The 8,116-nt window shown below is 44.0% G+C and overlaps 1 long non-coding RNA gene across 1 annotated transcript; it reads right to left on the bottom strand.

The window, feature by feature from the left end:
• Positions 1-3,113: 3,113 nt before the first annotated feature.
• Positions 3,114-7,625, bottom strand: LOC123152458 (uncharacterized). The gene is made up of 3 exons (XR_006476208.1): positions 7,370-7,625; positions 6,589-6,679; positions 3,114-6,473 (listed from the first exon to the last, which is right to left on the bottom strand). It is a non-coding gene; the product is annotated as an uncharacterized lncRNA (long non-coding RNA).
• Between the last annotated feature and the right edge of the window lie 491 nt (positions 7,626-8,116).

The following is an 8,116-nucleotide window of genomic DNA, read 5'->3' as shown; positions in this document are numbered from 1 at the left end:
CGTCATTAGCGGAGGTTACTGTAGCTTGATTACCCGGGCATCACACCCGGCCACCACCACCAGGTCGCCGGACCGCCATCGGCCGAGCCGCACCACCACCGCACGCCCGCGACGGAGAGAAACCCTCACAGCCACCGGGAGCCCAAAGCCGGTCCCCAGTCGCCGCCCACACCGCCCACGGCCCGCGTCGCCTGGCCAAATCTGCCGCCACCGCCGCCGAATCGTGCCCACGCACGCCCCACCAGGCAGCCGCCGCGCCACCACGAAGCACCATCGGGGCCGACACGCCGGCACCACCAAGAGCTCCCGGATCCGCGCCGCCGAGCCCCGCCACAGCCCGACGCCTCCTGCAGCCCGCCGTCCCGCGCTGGCCAGGTGCTCCGCGAGGAGGAGAGGATGCGACTCCGCCGCCGTCGACGCCGAGGAGGCTGGAGGAGGGGAAAGCTGTGGGCAGAGCTAGGGTTCCCCCGGCCCGCTCGCGGGAGCGGCGGCGGGGGAGAGGGTGTTGCCATGTATGTATGTTTCAACGAGGCCGTGCTTAAAACTGCCCGTCAGAACAAGCTTATCGGGTTGGACTGGACCCGCTTGGAGTCATGACAAGTACATAGCATTCATGACAAGCGCATAGCATTCATGGTGATGGAGCAAGTTACAAGGACTGAAAACTCACTTAAACAGAGTAAAATAGACAGTAATCCATGTACAACACGTGAAATTCGACCAAAATTAACAAATACTTTGACAATGTAATTCATGTATTTCAACACTGTAAAAAAAGTACGGTGCAGTTAAAACGACATGCATTGCCGATGCTACAAAAACAAGATCATGAACTGACTGAAAGTTCAGCCATAGCAAGTTATATGATCTGAAAACTGAAACATAGGAACAGTTGCACAACAACAAAAAATTGTGGCAAGGATTGGTGATATCTTAAGACAAATATAAACCAGTAGGTTGCTTTTCCCCCGCAAAAAAATAAATATAAACCAGTAGGTCGTGTAAGATTCACATGGCAGACTCACCAAAGCTTGAACCCAAGAGCAGTGAACTGAACTTAAAATTATATAGTAAACTAAACGGTAATCCATGCACAATCAAGCTGTAAAAGCAATTCTACAAGACTGTAAGCACAAGTACAAGATTGTTTACCACAGCTGATTGCACACTGTAATTCATGCATTTTGATACTGTAAATAAGAGCTGGCAACCAAGTAAAAACCATGCATCATCCATGACCGAATATTTCAGACTGGAAATGAAACTGACAATAGATTAACTGAAACTTGAACCAAAAAGCACTAACTAAAGCTTCAACCCCAAAAGTCACAAAGTAAACCATATAGGAATAGAGATGGCCAAAAGCCAAGAGGGACAAAAAGAAGAAATCAAAGATGATAGCAAGGCCAGAAGATTTGAAAAGGAGTGGTGCGCAATGAAGAAACAAGAATAGAAACAACAGAGAAGCAAAAACAAGGCCAAGCAAGATTCAAGCAAGAGAAAGACAATATAATCATGAAGCCACAATTACTAGCTCAAATAGTTATCTGTGGCATTCAGACAACTCGGTAATTTTAAATACTAGAAGCAAATAGTTCAGAGTTTATTGGTCTATGTTGCAACTCATCTTTTTAAACATGCATTCAATGAGTTGCAGAATTTGAAAATGCTAATTGGGCTAAAGTTACAGTAAGCCTAAACAAGAATTACAAAATGAAAAAAATAGTAAAGTACATTACAAAGATTAGTAAATTGAGGCCAAAGGTTGAATGTAGACCGAGCAAGATAATCGAATACATTGAAAACGAGCGTCTCTGACCACTCTTCAGAAATCTTGGGTTGTCTGAGTTAGATGAGTGAAGAATTTCAGCAAGATCCAGCACAACCTGAAAGGCAGAACAAGGACAGAAGAAGAAAATCTACACTGTCATCAGAAGAAATATCATGGGGTTCCTGCCCACAAGCCTTCCGCAATCTGCACATCTGTATCACTAATCATAGTAAAAAATTGATTATTATGAAGCAAGGATCGAAGCTGAATGAACACCCTAAAAGACTAAAAATGACAACAAGACCAACAAAAGGATTATGGTGGTAAATTAAAAGACAACATATCCCACACAATCCTTCATCAATCTACCCATCTGTTTCCAAATGATTTACATCACTCACAACTGACCAACACTGCAACTAACCATGGTCAAAATTATTTATATCACTCCGATTACAAAATTAATCCACTAAAATTACAGAAGGATTTACAGTGTAAGTGCACTGACAATACAGTGTAAATACATAGTAAAACATATACAAAGATAAAGTAATAAACCCTATAATTACAAATGTAATTCACTGAAGGGATATACAGTGTAAGTGCACTAACATTGCAGTGTAGTTACATATAATATATTCCAAATGAAAATTGGACTGTAAATTACAGGGATATACAGTGCAATTACTGAAGTTACAGTGACATACAATGTAATCAGTGTAAAAGAGCAGTGTAATTACACTGTAATGTTAGTGCACTGACACTGGAAGTCACTGTGACATTACAGTGTGAATTATAGTGACATATGGTGTAATTAAATAGAATAAAATCCAAATGAATTACAGTGTAATTACACTGCAATTTAGACTGGAACTTTCAGTACATAGAATAGTAAGTTACAGAGTTAAAGTACATTAACTTAGACTGTTAGTACACAGATATTCAGTTTAATATAGATTGTTACAAAAAATGAAAGAAAATACTAAAAACTACAGTGGAATATAAACTATAGACTGTACCTACAGTAAGAAAAATCACTGTAAAATTAACTGAAATTGCATTTTTACAATTGACATTTACACTGGACTACAAAAATGAAATTAAACTGAAAATCCACTCAAAATTACACTGCAAATTACAGTCCAAAACACTATTACTTAACTGAACAAATTCAGTCATGAGACTCAACCGAAAAGGAGATTCAGCATTTGCATACCTACATCTACAGTAATAGTCAGGAAGAATGATTTGCCATGAACTACCCCGTAGGGCTGGCCATGTATTTATATTCAGGCGATAAGCATCGCTTGGAGTTGTTACAACTAAATTACAGAATCGTAACTACAAGATATACATGGCGTGCTATACAAGGATATGCACCAATACGGTTAGCCTGAGCTAACTTAATCTACACGGTTGTTTAACATTCCCCCGCAATCTCAGCCTGTACAAAGGTTGAGATCGGAACGCAGCCGGGTTAGCATTGTCTTCGTGAGTGGTCTAGTGAATGCATCTGCCACTTGGTCAGCTGAAGAGATGAACCGGACTTCAAGAGCTCACATGGCTACCTTCTCTCGAACAAAGTGGAAGTCTACGTCGATATATGCTTGGTGCGAGCATGAAACACAGGATTTGCTGTGAGGTACATCGCACCGAGGTTGTCACACCACAAAACCGGAGCTCGAGGTTGAGGAACTCGCAACTCTTTCAACAATGACTGTACCCACGTTGCCTCTGCTGTACCATTTGCTAATGCCTTATACTCTGCTTCGGTTGACGATCGTGAGACTGTCGGCTGCTTCCATGCACTCCACGAAATGAGGTTGGGTCCGAAGAACACAGCGAACCCACCCGTCGAACGTCTGTCGTCACCACAACCGGCCCAATCAGCATCTGTAAACACACTTAGCAGAGTAGAAGATGACCGTCGAATAGTCAAACCTGTAGCCACTGTACCCTTTACAAAGCGAAGAATACGCTTGACCGCTTCCTAGTGAAGATCGGTGGGACATGACAGTAATTGGTAGACCTTGTTTACTGCAAACGACAGGTCAGGCCATGTCAAGGTTAGGTACTGAAGGGCTCCCACCATGCTCCTATATCTGAATGCTTCATCCTCATTCAGCCGGTGTCCAGTGCCTCTGTTGAGCTTCTCATGAGTACACATCGGTGTTGAGACTTGAGACTGCTTTACAATTGGCCATGTCAGTACGCTGTAGAAAATCAAGGGCGTAGTTCTTCTGTATGAGAGTCATTCCCCTGGAATTGGGAAGCACTTCAATACCGAGAAAATAGCGAAGGGTGCCAAGATCCTTGACAGGGAATGTGGCAGAGAGTTGACGGAGAAGACGATCCGGTGCTGATGAAGAGGAGCTGACTATGACAATGTCATCAACATACACAAGCATATACATAGTAACATCACCATGGACAAAGATGAACAAGGAAGTGTCAGCTGCTGACGAGTGGAAGCCCAACTGCTGAAGACGATCGCTGAGGCGAGCATACCAGGCCCTAGGTGACTGTTTTAACCCATATAATGCTTTGTGCAACTTGCAGACATAATCAGGATGGACATTATCATGGAAACCGGGAGGCTGCTGCATATAGGCTTCTTCAGTGAGTAAACCATGCAAGAAAGCATTGCTGATGTCCACTTGACGCAGGTGCCATCCACGACACACAGCCAAAGAAAGCACAAGACGCACCGTGGCTGGTTTGACGACAGGACAAAACGTATCCGTGTAATCAATACCATGCTGCTGAGTAAACCCGCGAGCAACGAGGCAAGCTTTGAATTTGTCCAAGGAGCCATCAGACTCGTGCTTCACTTTAAATACCCACTTACAACTTATGATGTTCTTGCCAGAAGGACGAGGCGCACAAGGGTCCAAGTGTTGTTCTGTTGAAGAGCAGAAAACTCATCCTCCATGGCAGACCGCCGCTGTGCATCAGCGAGGGCGAGGCGATAGGACCGTGTCTCAGCATGGAAGGCACGTCGACGAGGGTCATAGTGCACGGTGCTGTCAGTTGGCACGAACTTCTGGACAATGTTGCCCCGGAGCCGTGTTGTCATCGGATGTGGCGCAGGCGGCCGTTGCGCGGCGACATGAGGTGAGGACGGCTCTGCAAAGACCGGCTCCAGGGCCGGGGTTGCTGAAAGCAGAAGAGACGGGCTCCTCAGGGGAGGCCGCAGCAGGCGACCGTGAGCTGGGGCTACTAGATGATACCCCGCACGTTGCTGCGGGAATCGGTTGCACTATATTTTGATAAAATTTGGTCGTCCTGATCTTTATGGCTCCATATATGACGAACTATCCTCATCAAGTAAAAGTTGTGTGCTATCTATAAAAGTTTAAGTTGTCTATAGAAGGGAACTATGCTTAGTTAGAAACCTGAATCGATATACTAAATTAGCACAAAGCATTGTAAAATTGGCTACAACTTGTTTTGGCTTTGAAGCATGACGTACCCTAAAGCATCAAAACAGATGCACTAAACACTAAGTTTGCACAAAGCATCTCCAACTAATCAGTGGGAAGAAAATCGCATCTTGGTTTTGGGGTCTCACAAACAAACGATGGATGATTTACTTTGCCACATCAGACATGATCACTATCTATAGCCATCTGTGTTAATTCTAAATTGCTTGCGAAGTATTCATGGATTACAAACTAATCTTAAATTCGATTGTGAAACAATAGTTGACCAAGAAATTATAAGATGTGAAAATTAAACCATAGCATTGGTAGGAAACAAATCATTGAAAACTCAAAGCCGACCTCAACTTCTTCAAAGTGTTCTTGGATAAGCAACAACCCAACGTATATATGATCTCTATTTGCGACATTTTGCTAAGACTAAATAAGTGTAAAAAATACATCGAAGGAAAAAACATGTTGCATTTCACCAATGCATGAAGCAAGAAAAGAATAAAGGATCACATAGATGAAAGGTCACAAAAAATAGATGGGCGCAATAGTAATTTTCTATACCTCTTCAAAATGGACAGTGTGCAGCAGGCAAGAAAAGGTATACAAATAAAAAAACAATATATATTACAACAATTAACAACGATTTAAGAAGGAGAAATATGCAGTGCATGAAATTACTTATTCGCTACACCGGCATATCATTCCATGAATCAATTAATAGGCATTTAATTATGTGTGCGTCACAAACAAAATAGTATGTAAATTGTAACATATTTAAGATGTGTGCATATATTGAATTATGATGCCTCTATACTTATAAGAAACCACGCAAAGGCATACCAATAGATGGTTTCAAGCTGCAGCTCCTATATGACAACCTGTTGTGAACAGAAATTGTACATTGACCTGTTCAGTGGAGTAAATTGCAAACTTGCAAACTGTCAACAAAGCATAGCTCCAAATTCAGAGAGGAAAGGAATGACACCTTAGACAATATAATGCTGATATAACTGGCAACAAAGGCAGTAAAGTGGAAAGGCTTATTTGTGAAGGAAAAAAATTATGTCTTGGTAAACACCCATAACACGTCAGTAATTTGTTGAAAGGCATGAGAAAAATAAAGATATATATTAGCAAACAAACACTGTGTATTCAAAAAAGATATATGCTACCTGATCGTCTGTCCATGTGAAAAAGCACGATGATGTGCTTCATATGTTGGCTGTGATCACGAGGCATCTCCATAGCCATGACTTTCCTACATAGAACTGCTCAGAAATCCACAGCAGTTGCAACCAACAACTGCCTGTGAGATAGGAAGAAAAACAAAAGTTTGCATGCATATGCAAATACAATCATATTGTATCACGGTGTAAAGTGTACCGGTAGGGGTTTTGGCTCCATGTCATCATTCCTTCCAAAGATCAAAGCTGTAAGCTTGTGGTTCCTAGCGATCGGCCGATGACTGAATCATCTGCAAGAGCAAGGTCTGCACTTAAGAAAGCTATGTGGATTGAATTTGTGGCAGATTCAGAAGAAAAAAACATCTTCTTGTACTGTTTCTAGGAACTCTAAATGCTCAAGAACAACCTCATGGCATGTTTATGCATTTAGGATAATGCATCAGAACCTCCATGGCCATAAAAACAAATAACACTGTTAGTTCAGATCGCGTAACAGAATCTCCGTGAATTCCATGTGAGAGTACACTTCATAGGGCTGGTTGGCTTGGTGTAGGAGGAACAACATTATTTGGGCATGGAGGTGGTGACTGGAGGATACTATAGGAAGTCGCCTGCTCGCTTGCCTCGTCAAACAGACCCAAACTGCTGTATTGGTTGGTTCGTTCCTATTGCCTGGAGAAGGAGAAGCGTTTTGACTGTCGAGGAAATTAAAAGAACAACAATGTGCAACTCCTGTACAACGGGTCTGATCATGTTGGAATCCACCTAAACCAGCCTCCCAGGGCGCCAGAGCTAGATTGGCCAGAACGGAACAGACATGAGACGGCAATAGGACCAAAGCCAATCAGAATTGCGGCTACCATCTCAAAACGCTCACGGCTCCAAACAATTGCTGTCGGCAAGGGAATTGCAGCCCGCGAGAATCCTAGAGACCGGTCGGAGGTGAGGCAGACCCGCGTAGATCCTCAGCAAACACTGACCTGTGACAAGGCGCGCCGCGCACGGGGGCGGCCGAAGGATGTGAGAGCGGAGGCGGGATGCACCACGAGGCAGCCGGAAGCCTGAGCGACGCAGAGAGACAGATGGGGGGATCAAGAGAGATGGAGCTCCATGGGAGAGGAGAGTTGAGGGAGTAATAACCGGGGAAGAGGAAATCGCTTGATTGATTCGTCAGTTATGGGAGGCGGAAGAGGAAGCAGCCGCTAGCTTCGGTGACTATGGGATCACATGCGTTGAGTAGAGAGAGGAAACACATGGATGAGAATAGATCAAATGGCTGCAGATGGCCAAGATAACGGCGAGAACAATTAATATGATATGGATACAGGGTCAGAAGATAATGTAAAACAATTAAACTTGGGTGGAAGGTTGTCCCCCGGCTGCATGCAGATTGCATGAACATGATGAGAATTGCTGATGTGGCAAGATGGTGATGTGGACGGGCTGTATGTTTAGATAATTGTGGTAGTGGGGATCAATCTCTTAGGTATATAGGATTAGCCTTAGGCAGTGGCTGAGCCAGGATTCGAGTATGGGGGAGGGGGGGGGGGGCGAGTACGCATATTGATCTAATCTCGTTGGTAATTACTCGTCGCTCCTACTAAAATTGTTGATCGTTGGGGGTGGGGGGCAGGCCCCTGCTCATCCCCCTGGCTCCGCCCTGGCCTCAGGCTCGGACGTCGGCGTTGGCGATGCAGGCCCATCTGTATGGCGCATGCAGCGAGACG

This window comes from Triticum aestivum, chromosome 7A (genome assembly GCF_018294505.1).
Source record: "Triticum aestivum cultivar Chinese Spring chromosome 7A, IWGSC CS RefSeq v2.1, whole genome shotgun sequence".
Taxonomy (NCBI): domain Eukaryota; kingdom Viridiplantae; phylum Streptophyta; class Magnoliopsida; order Poales; family Poaceae; genus Triticum; species Triticum aestivum.
This window is presented reverse-complemented; position numbering and strand designations above follow the sequence as displayed.